The 17,609-nt window shown below is 43.4% G+C and overlaps 1 protein-coding gene across 2 annotated transcripts in view; it reads right to left on the bottom strand.

Moving 5' to 3' along the window:
* The window catches only part of PAK1 (p21 (RAC1) activated kinase 1), a 70,201-nt gene extending 52,994 nt beyond the window's left edge, over positions 1-17,207 (bottom strand). Inside the window, exon 1 of one of the 2 annotated variants that reach the window (XM_085300536.1) lies at positions 17,095-17,207. The gene's annotated coding sequence lies outside the window, so the exon portion shown is untranslated. Of the gene's footprint in view, positions 1-8,864; positions 9,019-17,094 lie in introns of those variants that run through there. The other variant, XM_085300537.1, reaches the window with a different exon arrangement.
* Between the last annotated feature and the right edge of the window lie 402 nt (positions 17,208-17,609).

The raw sequence follows: 17,609 nt of genomic DNA, 5'->3' as shown, positions 1-17,609 counted from the left end.
CAACGCGGACAAAGCCACGAAGATGACAAGCGCAGAGGCAAGCGACAAAGCCGGCAATGCGACAGAACTGCTTTACCAGAAATTCAAGCGTAGTCCCAGTTTCCTCTGAAAACGAAAGGCCCATGAGCTTCAGTGAGACAGTTTGAGATTAAAGCTACGTGCAGACCTAAGTAACTTGCTGGGTCATGATGTAGCTGACTCTAAAAATTTGTATGCAGGCTGTTTACCCAGAAATTAACCCAGTGCCTTGGAACATGCTGCTTAATTTAGGAGAGTGATTACTTACAGCACCTGCTGCCAGCCTCACAGGATTTGATATGCCAACTTCTCCAGAATCAACACAGTCTTTTCTTAATTACTTATGTAAATAATTGTAGAAGTACTTAAAAAAAATGCTAAATGTATAATATAACAATCAGCTTGGTTATCAGTGGCAACTCAAACTAAGACTGCCAAAGCGAAGAGCGTAAGACTTGGCAGCTTGAGCTGTAGCCCCAAAGCCTATCCTTGCAACACACTTATATCGTCAGTCAGATGCAGGCACAACYGAAAATGCATTGCACAGGCTACACACAACAAATGTCATGTGTGCCTGACAACACCGCCCYGGGAGAATTTCTACACAGCAGGAGACTTTTTGCATGCCTATAGACACAATCAGCCAACAAGAGGAGTCCCAGCACTGGCAAGACAGATTACCTGCAGGCTTCAAATCTAAAGCCAAATACACAGTATTACTGTAATGCAACTTTAGTGYCTCTTGCAGTAATTCTTCTGAAATTTCTCTTTAAATTTATGCACAGGATTCTCCTACTCTCATAATTCTGCCACAATAGCCAAAATTTCAGCTATTCTGACAAACCCAGCCAGGTCATTTCAAGTAATAATTTATTATATTGCATTGTATTATTATATTCATGATGGGTATTAGYGGTGCAACTACATGCACAAAAGGAATAATGAGAATTATTGTTTTCTCTTCCTCCTCCCCCTAGAGAAATAGTTATTCTCTTAACCAAAATAAGCAGATGGGGATGCAAAACACATACCTAAACGTGTACGGGCACTGAAAAATGTACTTCCTATGGTTTCAAGAGGCAGCACAGATCTTTCTCATCTTACCTCTAACTGCTGAATGTGCATTTCTGTCCTGTTTGAACAACAAAAACATTTCACTAAGTGTAACTGATGTTGGATATTTTCTTCCAGGGCACAGCAGAGTTCAGAATTAAATGTGGAGCCCTTTTAGAACCGGCCTATCTCGGAGCAAAGAGTCAGCCCACTCACTCATGTGCACAAAAGTCCAGAGCAACTCAAATGCTGGAGTTTATTCTTGCTCCTAATCAAGACAGTGGTTATCTGCAAAATTCAGCTGGGATCTTAAATCTTCCTGAAGCTTCATGCATTCAGAAGGACTTTTTAAGCAGCCTATGCCTGCTTCCTCCTCTGACCCAAATATATCATACTATAAAAGCTGCAAACAGCTTAAACAAAAAGGTTTGCCTTTTAGGAGGTGGAACAGAGAACCTAACATTCCTGTCTCAGCTTAATAAAAACAGTTTGAACAAGATTTCAAAAGGTCGCAGTCATCACAGACTCACAGAACTAGAGACATCCAGTCACAATCCAAGCTGCACAGCTCAACTTTTTCAAGCCTAAAAGTCTGGCTAAGTTTGCAGGTCTTTTGGGGACACTAAGCAGAGTACCAGACTGCCTCAGCTCCAGATACTGGCTGTCTCCTGAAGCCAAAGAAAACAAAGCAAAATTCAAAGTACTGAATTTTAGGAGGTCAGTGCAAGCAAAATCCCAATCTACCCATCAATTCTCAGCCATGTAGCAGTCCAGAAACTTCACGTTAGTCCTGAGGATGTTCTTATTTCTTTGCACATTGCCTGTCTATGTGAGAATCTTCTAATCTGTGGTAGCCTTCAAAAAGAGCAAACTGTTGTTTCACTGAACAACTAATTAACAGACACTTGGAATAAAGAAATAAGAACAGAGTTTCTGTAGAGAAAGATGATACTCTCTCTTTTTTTTTTTTTTTTTTTTTTTTTGCCAACTCCTGCTATCTAGGAAAGAGATAAATAAAATTTCAGGATCCTTTTCTAAATTTTAAGCCATCCATAGAAAATGGTCACTCTGTAAAACCCTATTCAATGGCAAAGCACTACTGATGTGGGTGAAGAAACAACTTCTGAGTTTCTCTGGAAAAAAAAAAATCCTGTAGAGAAACAGAGAAAACTCAAAACTGTGCAACACTACCTATATCAGCTCCTTACCACATACAAACTGACAGCACAGTTTCTGAGTGGATTGGGGAAGGTCATCCAAGTTTACAGCAGAGGAGAAGCACAAGGCAGGTTTGCAGGTTTCTCTCCTATCCTAGTTCTGGGTTCTCAGTTTCCACTTCAGCTCCAATCCCCTGCAATGTTTGAGAATGACTCAAGGGTAAGGCACAGAGTAGGGATCTGCTCCAAGAGAGGAGGCCCTCTGAGGAACGGCTGCGAGAGCTGGGCCTCTTCAGCCTGGGGAAGAGAAGACTGAGGGCGGATCTKMTCAATGTGTACAAGTACCTGAAGGGAGGGTGTCAAGGGGACAGGGACAAACTCTTTTCAGTTGTCCCGTGTGACAGGACAAGAGGCAATGGGCAGAAATTGAAGCACAGGAAGTTCTGCCTGACCGTGAGGGGGAATTTCTTCCYTGTGAGAGTGAYGGAGCMSTGGACCAGGTTGCCCAGAGAGGTGGTGGAGTCTCCTTCTSTGGAGATCTTCAAGGCCCGCCTGGATACAACCCTGTCTAACATGCWCTAGGTGACCCTGCTTGAGCAGATAGGTTGGACTAGATGATCTCCAGAGGTCCCTTCCCACCTTACTGATTCTATGATGCCAGGCTCTACAGTTTGGAACCGCACTGAGCATGGGAACAGTGCAGAAAGCAGAGAGGGAGACAGCAACACTGCACTGTCTTTACCTGCCTCCTGTGCAGCTTTCCAGAGTGCAGGACACACAATGGCACTGCTGGAAAGCTCAGTCTTCCCTCGACATGCACAGAATCACTGCTAGGCATCATGCTGCATTTTTTTTCCTTTYCTCCTAAATGAGCTTCCCAGATTCGTTCCTGGTTAAAACTATCAACTGATTGCAATACTTAACCTTCTTCACTATAGGACACAATCAGCATCTGTGCATTAAGCACAGATTTGGATCGTAGCTCCTGGCAAAACTCATGGTGTTTTTGTTCTGACCTCTGATACCTGAAATGGGATTTTCATTTCAGGTCTCCCTCTGTAAAACCATTTCACCATGTGGAATTTCTCTGCAGTTTCTGCACTCTGAGATGCTTAAAGTCCTTTGCTGGCCCTCTCAGATTTACATCACTGACACAGTTCTTGTTCCTCCAGAGACATCTCTCTGCTCCCCTGATCTAACACCAAGCTGCATCCTCTGCTGCCCTCCACCCTATTAAAAAAAGTGCCATTAATGCAGCATTCAAGTTTTAACTCCGTACTTGTGCCACACACAAGCCTGTTCTCATGTTCGCAGTCCGCCTAAAGTACGCGCTCAAACCTACAACACTCCACAGCACAGCAGATCCAAGCCGTGACATGATCGTCGGATTCCTTTCCGTCTGAAGTATGTGCATTTACATTTCTCTGCTAAACAGCTGAGGAATATCTATTCAGACAGCAACTGGCTTATCTTTGCCCCATCTCCTTGCTGATCTATTCCTCCAGAGTAAGTTTCTTCCTTTCACCAGAGTTGGAGGTAGGTGTCCATCAGTTATGCGCAATTTGCAGTAGGACACATTACAAAACCCAAGCATCCCCTGTTATTTCCCACCAGTTTAAGTCCTGGACACTTTTTAGACAGGCTGCATGAACTGCCAGTTCAATGAAAAAGCTGAGCATCAAAACCTTGTCTTTGATGCAAGGTGACTACATACTTTGGATAACACAGTAACCTGTATTTGTAGACACCCTCTAGAGACAGCTCTCCGGGCAGAGAAAAGCAACAGAAATCCTTTACGGACGCCACTCACTGCTGTCAGATTGTTAGTTCAGATTAACACAACAGAAAGGAAAGGCATCTGCCCCTTATACGCTGGATGCAATAGAGATACCAAATCTCACTATTTTTTTTGCTTTGGAAAAAACTATTGCCAGCTACCATGGCCAGGCTCATCAAGACACCGCAAGGTCACAATGGTGCAGTCTAGCAACAGCTCAGCTTGTTCAACACCACACTGAAAATCTGATAACAAATATTCTCTTTGGAGGCAGTAAAAYAGCCTCCAGTATGCGAGGCTTTATYAAAGAGATGCTCACTTTAGTCACTACAAACAGGCAGCAGATATTAACGACAGACCAGGTTTGACTCATAAAACTCATTAGCCTCTTTGTACAGAGTTTGTGGTTTGTTTTTCATGTTTCTCTTTGTGCACAGTGAAAGAAATCCTCTTTTGCTTATGTGCACTGTTTCCAGTACTGCAACAATTGAGTTTTCACACAATAACTAGTTATTTCTTCTTAAGGGGAAAAAAAAAACCAACTGAGAGAGAGAGAAAAAACAAGAAAAAACAAAACAAACACACACAAACACTTCCAAAGGTTSCTTTGTGACTTCCAGGACAATTTCCTTTTACTCTCCACTTTCAAAGATGCAGAGATCCARCTCAATCCAATCCCACCAACACTGCTATTAAATCAAAAGTAACTCAGCAGGCTCCCATGGGCTACACTTTGGTTGCAGCAGCCACTTTGCACCACAAATCACGCTAAACGGCACAGCGGGAAGCATCTGTTCAAAAGGCAAGACCGCGATTTGTGAATGGAGGTTGATTCAGGTGCAGTGTCGGAAGCTGCTCTCACCCCCGTAGTTGCCAGTCTGTGCAAGATGGGCAATRCGAGTATTACAATTACCTCTGCACCAAGCATGGTCGAAGAAGCCCTGAGAATGAGTATAAAGCCATAGAAAAAGGGCTTAGGAGTAAATTTGCRTCCCATTTTGTTGTCCTTACTATGGGGACAATAATCTCTGGCAGAGCCACAACCATCAATATCAAGCCAGAGCTACAAATCAGTGCCCCAAAAGAAAAGTATAAGGAGACAGTTCCTTCGCATCTGCTCATCCTCCCTGGCAGTCAGCCAGCCAAGGGCAAGTCCCACAGGCAGAGAGGGACTGRGAGAGATGAGAATCAGGCCTGCCATCTGCGAGGCAACTGATTTTGCTGGCCTTTTCAGCAGTCCCTCCGGGCTGTTTTCGCTCTCTCATGAGAATCTGTGATAYAGTTATGTAAAACAGGTTCCTCGCCCTTAATTAAAATATAGTTCACATGCACACCCTGCTGAAGACAACATTTAGAAAGGAATCACTTCTATGAGGGATAAGTCTCTTACAATAAAATAAAATAGAAAAAAAAAAAACAACCCTCCGCGCACACGCAAAGGAGTGTTCAACACTTGTCTGCCACCTGGATGATCTCTTCCTATGAAAAACCTGCAGAAGAGAGCTCTGGGGAAAGGAAATTCACAAAGACTCTCTTGCAAAGGCAACGCACGTCGGATTTGCCCAGCAGTTTAGAGCTATAAAGCCTTCCACCCATTCTGAGGCCACATGCACTTATTCTTCTCCACAGCACTAGCACGTTCCTTCAAATGATATTGAGATGGTTTTATCAGAATTGTTCACTCTCTGCTCCCTATCCACATGCTCGAGAATTAAAGCAGCCAGAAAAAGAAATATCCTACTGGGCCACACCTATGGTCCACCTGCCACTGTCCTTTCCTTCGCATCTCGCCTAGCATCCAGATCAGTTTTATAAGGGATATTAGCAGGTAGGTCCCTGCCTAATCCTTTTAGTAACCATTTATAGACCTGCTGCCCATAAATCCATATAATCCTTTTTTGAACCTGCTGATATTGAAGTAGCAAGTTTCTGATGTTCAATACTCGCTGTGTAAGGAACTTCCATTTATTTTAAACCAATGTCCTCCTGGTTTCATCAAGAGTTCCAAAGAGCTGTAGGGGCAGAGGATCTGATGGGCAAGTTTCAAATTCAGCTTTGTCCAATGACTTTATCATTTATAAACCTCACCCATGTTCCTCCTCTCCCCTTCTCCTCACCAAATGGAACAGGCTCAGCCTTTTTAGCCCTCCCTGAAAGGCAGTCCATCCCCTTGATCATTTCAGCTACCCTTCTCCAACTCCACTGTGTCCTTCTTGAGGCATGGTGACCAGAGCTGCACACCACACTCAGGATGTGCACRCACCTAGCATTTATACACAGCAAAATGATACCATCCCTCCCCTTCCTGAYGATGGTGGCAGCTTCTTTGGCCTCTACTGTTGAGTTACGTTTCCCTGAAGTGATCAGCTCGGTGATGACTCCAACATGACTTCCGGAGTTCCTAGTCACTGGGGTGGCATCCAACTACCTAAGAGAGCTTCGGATCATCTGTAAGCCTGCAGATTTCACTCCTCACTCCTTGCTCCAGATTGCCACACTGACCTAGCGCATACCCTCTGATGACTCCGTACCATCCGGAAAAGTGGAATCAACCCCTACTCTTTGCTTCCTGCTATTCAGACTGCTTCCAAAGTATAAAATAACCTTTTCTCCAACCCTGTAGCAACTTAAGATCTTGTCAAAAAGTTTGCTATGGCTTTATCACCCCAAGGGACATTTTTACAACTTTGTCATCAAGCAGTCCCCAAAAACCTGTAGCTGACATCCTAATGTATACAAAAAGCAAGGGGTTAGCATCTCAGGAGAGCAGTCATAAGACAGTCTTTTTTTGCCTATCAGCTATCTCTGCRCTTCCCCTCATACCAACCTGTGCCTTGGCCCAGCTGTCGCCTTGCCCACCCCTTCCTGTCCCAGCTTGCCCTTGGGAACGTTTGAGATACCACAAAGATCGGTGAGATTAATCAATGTCACCACGGTAGCCGGCTCCCCTTTTGCACAGGGTGGAGATCCAAGCACTAACAATGCCAGTTGGGGACAGGAGCAACTGGGGCCTAAGTGGTTTTTCTTTCTGAGCTCCTCTTCATTGCAAAAGCTGGCCGAAATCAGAGAATAAACTTTACGCAAGCTGTTGTGACTGCACTGATAGACGCCAAGCAATCAGAGGTGCAAACAACTGCAGATTTAAATGTTTTACCATGCAAAGCATGCATAGTCCTTGCCATACAAAGTGTTTCTCCCTCTCAGCAGCACATCCTAGTAATACTCCAAGCACAGACGTAAGCTCCATGAAAGGGCTCCTTTCAGCAGAAACTCTGTGTGATGCTACCTGCCTGCACAGGCACTTGCAAGGTCAAAACCAAAACTGTTTCCTTCCTCCACACCCTCCATTTCTTGGCATTTACACCCTTCTGAAGTCCATAAACACTCCTGCCCTCTTCACCATTTTATAAAACTACATATGTAGATTAGCTCTTTTATCTTCCTCTTACGTCAATCCCTCTAACACCCAAGTCTTTTCTGTTGCTTTTCCTCAATTTCCTCCTGTTCATTTGCTAGAAAGTAACAAGGATCAAAGACTGCAATGACTTCAGAAAAAAAAAATCCCCCCACCCTTCACACTGATTAGCAACATCAGACCCAATTCTCAGAAAGATATTTAAGATCCTTTAAAAATACTTTACCAGCCTAGGTGCCAAATCCCAACGGTTTCCGAGGGAATTGAGCACCCACATGCTTTCTGGATTCCCACTAGATGCTTACCCTCATCTTTTAGTCTGTAACCACATGAAACACTCAACTTTTGATCTCAAGGTTAGGCACTATAAGCGCTGTTAAGCTCTTATACTTGGCGCTTTCTCCCAACTGTACTTACTAAAGACAGAGAATCATCTAGATAGTAAAAAAACAGTTTGTACCAAGGACTTTCAGATGCTGAGCATAAGCAGGTCCAGCAGGAACTGACTGGGTATGTGCTAGAGGTTCAAAAAGTTTGAGGTTAGAGGAAGTTTACAACAAAATAAAAAGCCACACACAACATGTACCACAATTAGACAGATCTTGCAAGACCACAAAGGCACAGAGTTACTTGTGAACTAATCCGGAAAAGGCACCAGAACTGGCTGTGTGTCTTAAAGTCCTTAGATCCAGGCTTCAAAGCTACAGAGAGTGCTCCATGGCAGGTTCTTTAACGCTACGCTGCAGACGTATTCACTTACGTTGCTGTTCCGACAGGTTTTCTGCCAGSTCAGTGTACAGCACAGGGACTCGCCAAACATTATAAGGGAAAAGCACCCTTGCCTTTGGATGGTATCAAGCCACTATTAGCTCAACCGTATCAAACGGCACCCTCTGATCAAAGCCTCCCAGAAAAACTCAATGCTCCCAGCAGGTGGGGAGAGACCCATCCTGTCCTTCATCGCGCACACACACTCTGCAAGAGAATTCAAATCCAGAGGTATGTTTTTAATATTAAACTTTTTAGTTGACCACATCAAAAGGAAAACAGCAGCCAAGTGCCACATTCTTGCTTTAGAGAGAATAGGTGGAGGAGAAAAAAAAAAGAAAAAGAACAAAGAAAAGAAAAAACAAAGCTACTCATCCTCTAATCACAAAGAATGCAAAGTCAACAACAGACTCCTCCTTTCTGAATATGTAGGTTTAGTTCATTAAGGATTTTAGTTCAGAACCCACACTGAGAGGGCATCCAGTCTTATGTTAAAGTTAACACAGGTTACACCACAGAAGCCTTTTGGGTGCTCAACACATTTCACCTCCCAGGGAAAAGAAGAACAATGCTAACAAGAGCCCCACCGCAGAAGTAAAGTGTTTGAATTAATGAGAAAGGAGTAAGACAGACCACGGAGCTCACCCACACTCCTCCTGGATTTCAGAACATTTACCTATGGCTGCAGATGGGCAGATGAAGTACTGGTTAGAAGGATCTCAAGTCTTCAAAAACCAAACGCAGCTACACCACACGTAGGAGATCAGTTTGTGGATGTCACTGCACCTGAATAATGAGCCAAAATAACAGGCTAGGATTCAAAGAGCAACTGAACATCTTCAGATACGCAGGACATCCACTAGAGTATTAGACTCAGACTCCAATGACACAAATGAGGGCAGAAAGCTGCGTGCTGCTTGGGCAGGATTCTTTTCCTCTCAGTGACCATTATATCTTGAATTGCATACCGATGCACTTAACGCTGCCCCATGTCAGCATATGATCAAACATTTCTGAAACAAATAAAAAACCCACACAAGCACTGTTGGCGGCATTTGGATTAAGTCCCAGGATGAGTAAGTACTGGATCAGAAGGCAGGAAGGGCTCTTGCAGGATGTCCCTAGCATCATAAAGAACAGGGTCCTAAAAAAGTAAAGGGGCTCAAAAATAAAATTTGTGATGTGAAATAAACAAAGAAAAAACCCACCACCCTCATTTCCTCCTAATCAGCTGCAGGAAGCCAAGAAAACCAAGCTGATTTTGGCATCAGCATTTTCCTAAGTGCCAATGATTTTAGAAAAGACAAACGTCATTTTTGACTGCAGTAAGTATATAAGTAAGTTCTTACAAAGGTGGCCACCTCAACACTTCTGAACGCTCTTCTACAACTCAGGCATGCATTTGAGAGAAACACAGAACAAATGGGAAAACAGGCACTCGGAAGCCTACAATGACRAGCTAATGTGATTTTTGATCTTTTAAGCTATCCTTGACTTCTCCTTCTGCTTTATCCCCCCCAAATCCCACTTCACCATGAGTAAGTGAGAGAAGTTTGGGGAGGGAGTACTGTCAAAATTAGCTGGCAGGATGCTGTTTCAGCAAGAAATACTTTCAACTGAAAGCCAGAAGTCCCATTATGAGAGCGCAGTGAGTCACTTGATGACAAGTCCTTGAAGCATTTAGACCCTCTTTTATAATACTAACAAATGATACTCTTTTGTCTTTTCTAACTGGAAGATGTGCCTTTACTGAACCAAGAATTCAAACACAGCRTCTATGACCAGCCGCCTTTATTTAACGACAGTCCAAGTAGAAAAGAATATTGCTTGTGCTCCACTTTATCACTTTCAGAAGAGCTGACACAATTGGGRTTTGGGTTTTTTTTTCCCTGSTCGTTGAAGAAAAAGAAGAGTTCTACTTTTGCCCTTCCCAGCCCTACCCTCGCCTCCTCGGYCCTTCTCAGTGAGGTCCACATTTTTTGCTTATATTTATCTGAAGCTGACCTCACATCTTATTCCAAGGTGGCACCCAAGACAGGCACCCTGGCAGGGCAAAACCGAGACATGAACTGTAGGCTTGCRGTTACTGTTTGGTGGTTAAACAGAAGAGTTACTCCTGGGCAGTATGGCAATAAAATTCAACCAAACATTTGCAGAAAAGAGTATCAGCAGTGACCAGATCCAGCAACGTTCACTAGAGTCATCAGAGAATCTGGCTTAAGCAGTTACTCTAGGATCTTCATTTTATATTATCTTCCTCTCACCTCACTCCTCTATGAAAACTGAATATTTCTATGGCTGGTTCTCCTTTCAGGCAGAAGTGCCAAGAGTTGAGTAGCTCAAACCACAGCTCCAGCAAATCCTTTAATAAAGACATTATTTAACAAAGCACAACACTTAGTAAAGCACAGAGACTCATATTGGAAATCCAGTTTAAAGCCATTTAAGATTCCCCAAGGCAATAAGATCTGTAGCCAGAAAAACCACGTTTCTGTATTATGGAAACTACATACATACTTCCGAAGAATTACAGAGAATCTGACCTTTTTTTTTTTTTTTTTTCCTTTCTAAGAACCCATATTCCCTTTCACAAACTTGTCCCTTGAAAAGTTTATATAAAAAACAGTGCATAGCAGGAAACTTCATTTTGCTTAAATTTGTCTGTTTTGGTAAAAGTCAACCAGCCTGAAGAAAACTTCCTTCATCTCTCAGTATCTTCAGGTAACAACCTGTTAAAAAAAGACTCAAATCTACAGAAAGTTCGGAAAATATGAATATATGTGAGTATCTGTATATGAGTATCTGCCTTTTTACCTTTGACAGTGTTGTCGGTCTAATAATACACTGGTTTAGATTACTCTCACTAAAGCAACTTTTACTTAGTGTATGCTATTGTGATTAAGTCTTCCAGTGCCAGAGACCTATTAAAAACATTGTTTCACTAAACAGAATGCAGACAAACTTGGGCTTCACTAAGAGTTAACACAGTCTGTGGTTTGTGAAGGAAATGACATTGAAATTTGTCTTGAGTGAGGTGTATTTAAAGGATACGTATACATAAATTGTTCTATTTCCAGAGAAGTTGAAAAATGTAATGGGAGTTTTGTAATTGAGTGTCTTATTAATTTTAATGAATTTACCAATACTGCATTTCAAAGCCTGATGTGTCAGTCTGCTACTAATTCTCTTTTTTGCGGTATGCACTCCTTGGTCATTGCAGTTGTTACCTGACTCTTAAATTTGGCTTTTAATATGAAGGGCACCAGAATTCAGACTCGGGTGAGGGGGTTAATGAACTAGAAAGGCAAAAGATGCATTATCAGCCTAGATTCATATTTCTTCCTCTTCCTCAACACATGGGGTCACAGAGCTCAGTCACAGCCTCAAACACAGCAGGTACCTCTGAGCTGCATCTTACACTGAGATCAGAGTAGTTTTCAGCTGAAATKAATCCAGTAGATTCAGTAGTGAAACCAGGATTTACTCAAGGAGGAAGGGAGAAGAGGGATCTTTTCCCATYCCCTTCCATCATTTTTTTTCTCTCCTGTATTCTGATCACTAATATTTAAGATTCAAGCCAAAACCAAGTTCTCTCTGCCTTTCAAGTGGATTWCATAGGTGCAGAAACATTTAATATCAGGGCTATAACCAGAGTGGCAGGTGGCAGAAGTCTTTGAAGTCGATATATCTGTTTAACAGAAAAAAAAAACAGCTTTTCCTTCATCCCAAATGAGTCTGAATTATGGATGCATGTGAACTCCAAGTTCAGCTCTGAATCCTGGCTTCTCCAAAGCAAGACTGAAATAAAACATTCCTGAAATACTTACCAAAAGAAAATGATGAATACATTTTGGCATAAAGCCTTCACATTGAACTTGATGTTGAAACAGTGTAATGTTCCCTTATAGAAAGGTAGGGAAATTAGATCTAAATTAAGCTGTAAAAGAGGAATCACTTCTAGGTAGGAACCACTTATAGAGCAGAGGGATCACTGCTCTTAAAGGAGTTCAGGTTAAATGACCAAGGCACTCATATTTTCAGATCATCAGAAAAATGCACTATTTGGGAACGTGTATGTGCAGAAAATTACCTATGCTAGAAATATTTTATGCTTAAAAAAGTGATACGGTATTTCATATTCTACAAGGTTTTCTATATGCAAATGAAGAGAAAAACTACATACAGTAAGGCATCAGTTCAAACGAAAGATATTTCACAACTCAGCTCCTATATCATGAATAGGACATATACCATCAGAAACAGACTTGGTCCTGTTATGCCACTTACAGTCATTAAGAGAGTTGATAGTTCAAAGCCCTACTGATGCTTTGAGAAAGCAACTCAAAGTCCAACAGTGGTGCTGTGAAACCTTAGCAAACCAGTCTACCAAGTTCTCTCCTAACCTTTCACATTTGATTTTCCTTCTGCCTGCTGCTGGCTATAAAGCCATCAAAYGTCATGATTTTACAGCTCAGAACTACAGCTATAAACCTCAGGCACATTGTATTTATGCATACCAAGCTCCTACGAGCAGGAAACAAAGGTTAGGGTAAACTTGTACAACTTCCCACACAATATATGCATGCAGACACATGCACAACAGGAATAATAATTTTTTTTCCTTCCCTGTTATCCACTTCAATTACAGTTATGGACTGACTTTAYAGAAAACGAGAACACAAGCCATGGAAAAGGGTGTTATGCCCAGTATTAGCCCTGAGAGACATACTTGCACACAGCATGTACTTATCACTTGATTTGCCTGTAGTCCTAGTTATATCAAGGAGATGTTTACAGCTAGATGTCATATGCTTCACAGTAGCCACAGGATATTATGTCCAATACCTCTCACGCCTGAACTGGCATCACAAAGGGCTCCTGTAGTAAAAATCACTTACTTTCAGAAAGTACCTTTGGTTACTGTTTCTATAATTTTTTGATTTTGTCAGCTATTCCCTTTCTTTTGTCCAGTATCTTTTTTCCTTTTTTTTTTCCTTTTAATCTAAAATGAAAAAAGGAGGCCTGAGTTGTCACCACTTCACTGATGGTGGATGACAAGTAGGAAGGACAGTGATTTCAAGGCAGTTAGAATCATAGAATCAGTAAGGTTGGAAGGGACCTCTGGAGATCATCTAGTCCAACCTCCCTGCTCAAGTAGGGTCACATAGAGCATGGTAGACAGGGTTGCATCCAGGCGGGCCTTGAAGATCTCCAGACAAGGAGACTCCACAACATCTCTGGGCAACCTGGTCCAGTGCTCCGTCACTCTCACAGGGAAGAAATTCCCCCTCACGGTCAGGCAGAACTTCCTGTGCTTCAGTTTCTGCCCATTGCCTCTTGTCCTGTCACATGGGGCAACTGGAAAGAGTTTGTCCCCATCCCCTTGACACCCTCCCTTCAGGTACTTGTATGCATTGAGAAGAYCCGCCCTCAGTCTTTTCTTCCCCAGGCTGAACAGGCCCAGCTCTCACAGCCGTTCCTCAGAGGGCAGGTGCTCCAGCCCTCTGAGCATCTTTGTAGCCCTACGCTGGACTCTCTCCAGCAGCTCCATGTCTCTCTAGTGCTGGGGAGCCCAGAACTGGACACAGGACTCGAGATGAGGCCTCCCCAGGGCTGAGGAGAGSGGCAGGATCACCTCCCTCCACCTGCTGCCAGCACTCTTCACAATGCACCCCAATTGGCTTTCTTGGCCACAAGGGCACACWGCTGGCTCATGGTCAACTTGTCATCCACCAGCACTCCCAGCTCCTTCTCTGCAGAGCTGCYCTCCACAAGGGCAGACCCCAGCTTGSMCTGGTGCCCASGGTTATTTCTCCSTAGGTGCAGGACYCTSCACTTGCCCTTGTTGAACCTCAGGAGGTTCCTCTCCGCCCARCTCTCCAGCCTGKCCAGGTCTCTCTGAATGGCAGCAYAGCCCTCGSGTGTGTCAGCCACTCCTCCCAGCTTGGGATCAYCAGCAAACCTGCTGAGGAGGCACTCTGTCCCCTCATCCAGGTCATTGATGGAGAAGTGGAACAGGATGGGAYCCAGGACTGAGCCCTRKGSSATGCCACTAGCCACAGGCCTCCAACTAGACTCCRYRCCACTGATGACGACCCTCTGAGCTCTACCTTTCAGCCAGTTCTCAATCCACCTCACTGTCCACTCGTCTAACCCACACTTGCTGAGCTTCTCTAGGAGGATGTGATGGGAGACAGTGTCAAAAGCCTTGCTGAAGTCAAGGTACACAACGTCCACTGCTCTGCCCTCACCTACCCAGCCAGTCATTCCATCACAGAAGGCTATTGGATTGGGTAAGCAATCTGACCAGTGTAGACCAGTGTGACAGTTATAACAGCTATGAACTAGGTTCAAAGAGCACAGATTACAAGAAGGAAAGAACTTGCAGAAAGGAAGTTATTGTTTAACTTGCACCTCAAACTAGATGCAAGAGATATTAAAAAGTCATCTTTTGCTGCAAGATTGAAGGCCAGGATGCTTGCATGGTCAGTTTACACAGCTCTTCCTGAGCTTCCACCATTTACCAAAAGTATACTTGTAGATAAAACAGAATTGAATACTTTTTCATTCAAATTCCTCTGGAAATGCARATAATCATATGATTTGTTTCCCATTCCCCTACCCTGACCAACAAGTGCTAAAACAAAGGGAATTCAGGAGAGCTATGTGACTACGGTGCCTTCCAGAAGATTTGCTAGAGCTGCTGCCTGCCTGCACTGCGAAAGCAAGAGGAGCTTCACTAACTCATCTCACCTGCCTGCTGCCACATCCAATACAATAAATGTGAAATAAAGGAGACTAAGGTGACCACAAAGAGAAACCAGCCTTTCTRGAGTGCAACTCATTTGACCTATTTCAAAACGCCTACTACAGGATGCTATGTAGCCTTTTCCTCTCCTCTATTACATGGGGAGGCAAAGGAGATGAGCTCAGCCCTATGTGTTGGTCAAATTAATCCCATGAAGGGCCCCAAACCACAATAAGTGACCCATTGCCATGCGTTGAAAGGAGCACAGCGTGGGAGGACCTGAGGACTCCATCTACAGCTCTTAGGGATTGCATGGGGAAGGACATGACAAGAGTAAGCTTCCCGTCCTGCACAAAGTCAGGAATTGCTGCCATCAGCAGCAGCAGGATTGAGTTTTGCCACTCACAGCCACGATGCCCACATCTAACTGTGCTGTGCGTGGCTGCACCCAAGCTGAGCAATTTCAAACTTGGACTTAAATTTGAGCAAAGGCTTGGTTAGCGTTAGCGGCATCAGGGGGTTTTAAGCTATCGGTTCCCGAAGAGCAGCATATGCCTTATGCTCCAAACAGAAGGAYTGATCACAGTGACTTTGCTACTGCATGAGTGAGTACCTGCTGACAGCCTCAGTTTTGCTTTCACTGAAGTCAGTGAAACTGGGCCATTTCCACCTCTGGAAATACAGTTTCAAAGCAGTACCCACCCGCTAGGTGAGAACTGTGCAAAACTGTATGAAATGCAACAAACTGGACMAATGATTTTCTCCATAAGAACAAGCCCTCGGTATCAAACAGAACGTGTCTGAGCTCTTCCCAACTCCTACAGAGGCTGAGAAAATGAATCCAGTTCCTTGCTGAGGACAGAAGAAGGCTTTTTCCACACAACACGGCTCTGGCACACAATATTCTTTCACTTCATGTGGCAGTAAATACCAAAGAGATACGTTCTTGTACCTGTCAAAGGCCTAACAATAGACTGGGGTTTAAAGAAATATGGCTTGCGCTTCTAGTTGTGTAGTCGCAGTGTGTTTCTTGTACTTGTTAACAAAGGGTGGTTGCTTTCCAGATCCTTTACAAAGTCTGTTTGCTTCTGTTATCATCCACTGCTGACAGGATGAACTGTAAATCTAGATCACCTTAAGGGTGGAGCTCTGGTTCATTTCTGTATTTTGCTACCTTAAAAAGTCTATTTCTGCTACAGATGGTTCTGCATACTCTTAAGAATATATGGGAACTGGGCCATAACAGCTAACTTTCGAAATTACAAAACTTCCCACACCTAGGAAGCGAGATAGGCGCACAGGAGAGATAAGTCATGTTGCAGCTTACTCTTCTCAACAGAAAGAATTAGTTAGGAAGCTAGGTGAAACCCAAGCACTTGYAGTCAGATCCAAGAGAGGAGGTCTGCATAGGCTTGGAAAAAATAAACAAGAATTGGCAGTAATCAAACAGCTCTTTGACCTTTTTGACAAAAAAAAAGCAAGCATTGGTTTTCARTCCAATACAAGACAGTTGAAAACCACAATAAGCAAGCGATATATTTTCACTTGCTGAAGATAAGCTCAGCTTGTCACACATTTCTTCTAATAACTCTGTGATACATGGAAAAGTGTGAGCCAAAAGCCTTGCATTTTCTACACTTTTCTCTGAGCAACACCTAAAGTCACAGCATATTCCCTAAAAACCAATCAAAGCATTCATACTGCCACGGTACAAGAGCTCTTTCCTCTTCAGTTTTATTTTTGGCTTTTCCAAAAAGCCCCAAATTACCAAGTCAACGGAAGGTAGATACATCATCCCCATTTAGAGAAGCTAGYCTCTTCCCAGACAACTCAGAAAAACTAAACACCCACCTCGCTTATCAATCGCTATTTTCTGAAGTGCAGCATTGCTATACAGTACAGGTAAGAGCTAGTTCTGTGCCACGATACAAGACAAGAGCATTTCACAGTTTAATAGATTTGGTATTAGGATGCATTTAAAGTTCCACTGTACTGTCTGTTCTTCAGACGGAGATGAGCTTTACTTCCCCGACTAATCCGCAGAAAATACACAGGGGAAAGCAGTTTTCTAAGTATCCAGCAAACACATACAAGAACCACTGCACAAAGAGGTTTTTTTCAGCCTTACTCTGAATAGCTGTGAGGCAGCTTAACTCACCCCCACGCCAGGATGTTAGAGGAGCAGACGTGAAGATGCTTCCTACTTTGCCGGCTGCAACGTCAGGAAACTCCAGGTATGAAGAAGGGGGAGGTAGTTCAGTGAAAGGCATCTATGAGTCACTGTACAAAGAGTAAGCGCAAGCAAAGAGAACACTCGCTCTTCCGCCTGTGCCCAGCGCACAGCCATTTCACCAAACTACAACACTCACTTTCACTTTGAGAAGCTTAGACAAAACTGAACAGCTTTGGCAACTGGTCTTACATATAAAAAATGCACCTAATCAACATATGATGTACAATCTTATAACCTTATACGGCCTTATAACAGGTAACAAGTCCCCAGCTGAGAGTCCCCAGACAGATCTTGACATCTGTTTATTTACTAGTCTTGCTCCTGAAGAAAAACTCCTGGAGGTAGTGTCTGAGTAAGGATCAAGCAACGCTTAGTGGGAGCAGATGCACTCTGACACACAGACAGATCGAGCCAGCTATCCTCCACAATCGTGAATTTTA

The sequence above is a fragment of the Rhea americana genome, unplaced genomic scaffold (assembly GCF_003343005.1).
Source record: "Rhea americana isolate MKP2758 unplaced genomic scaffold, rheAme1 scaffold_165, whole genome shotgun sequence".
NCBI classification, from domain to species: domain Eukaryota; kingdom Metazoa; phylum Chordata; class Aves; order Rheiformes; family Rheidae; genus Rhea; species Rhea americana.
This window is presented reverse-complemented; position numbering and strand designations above follow the sequence as displayed.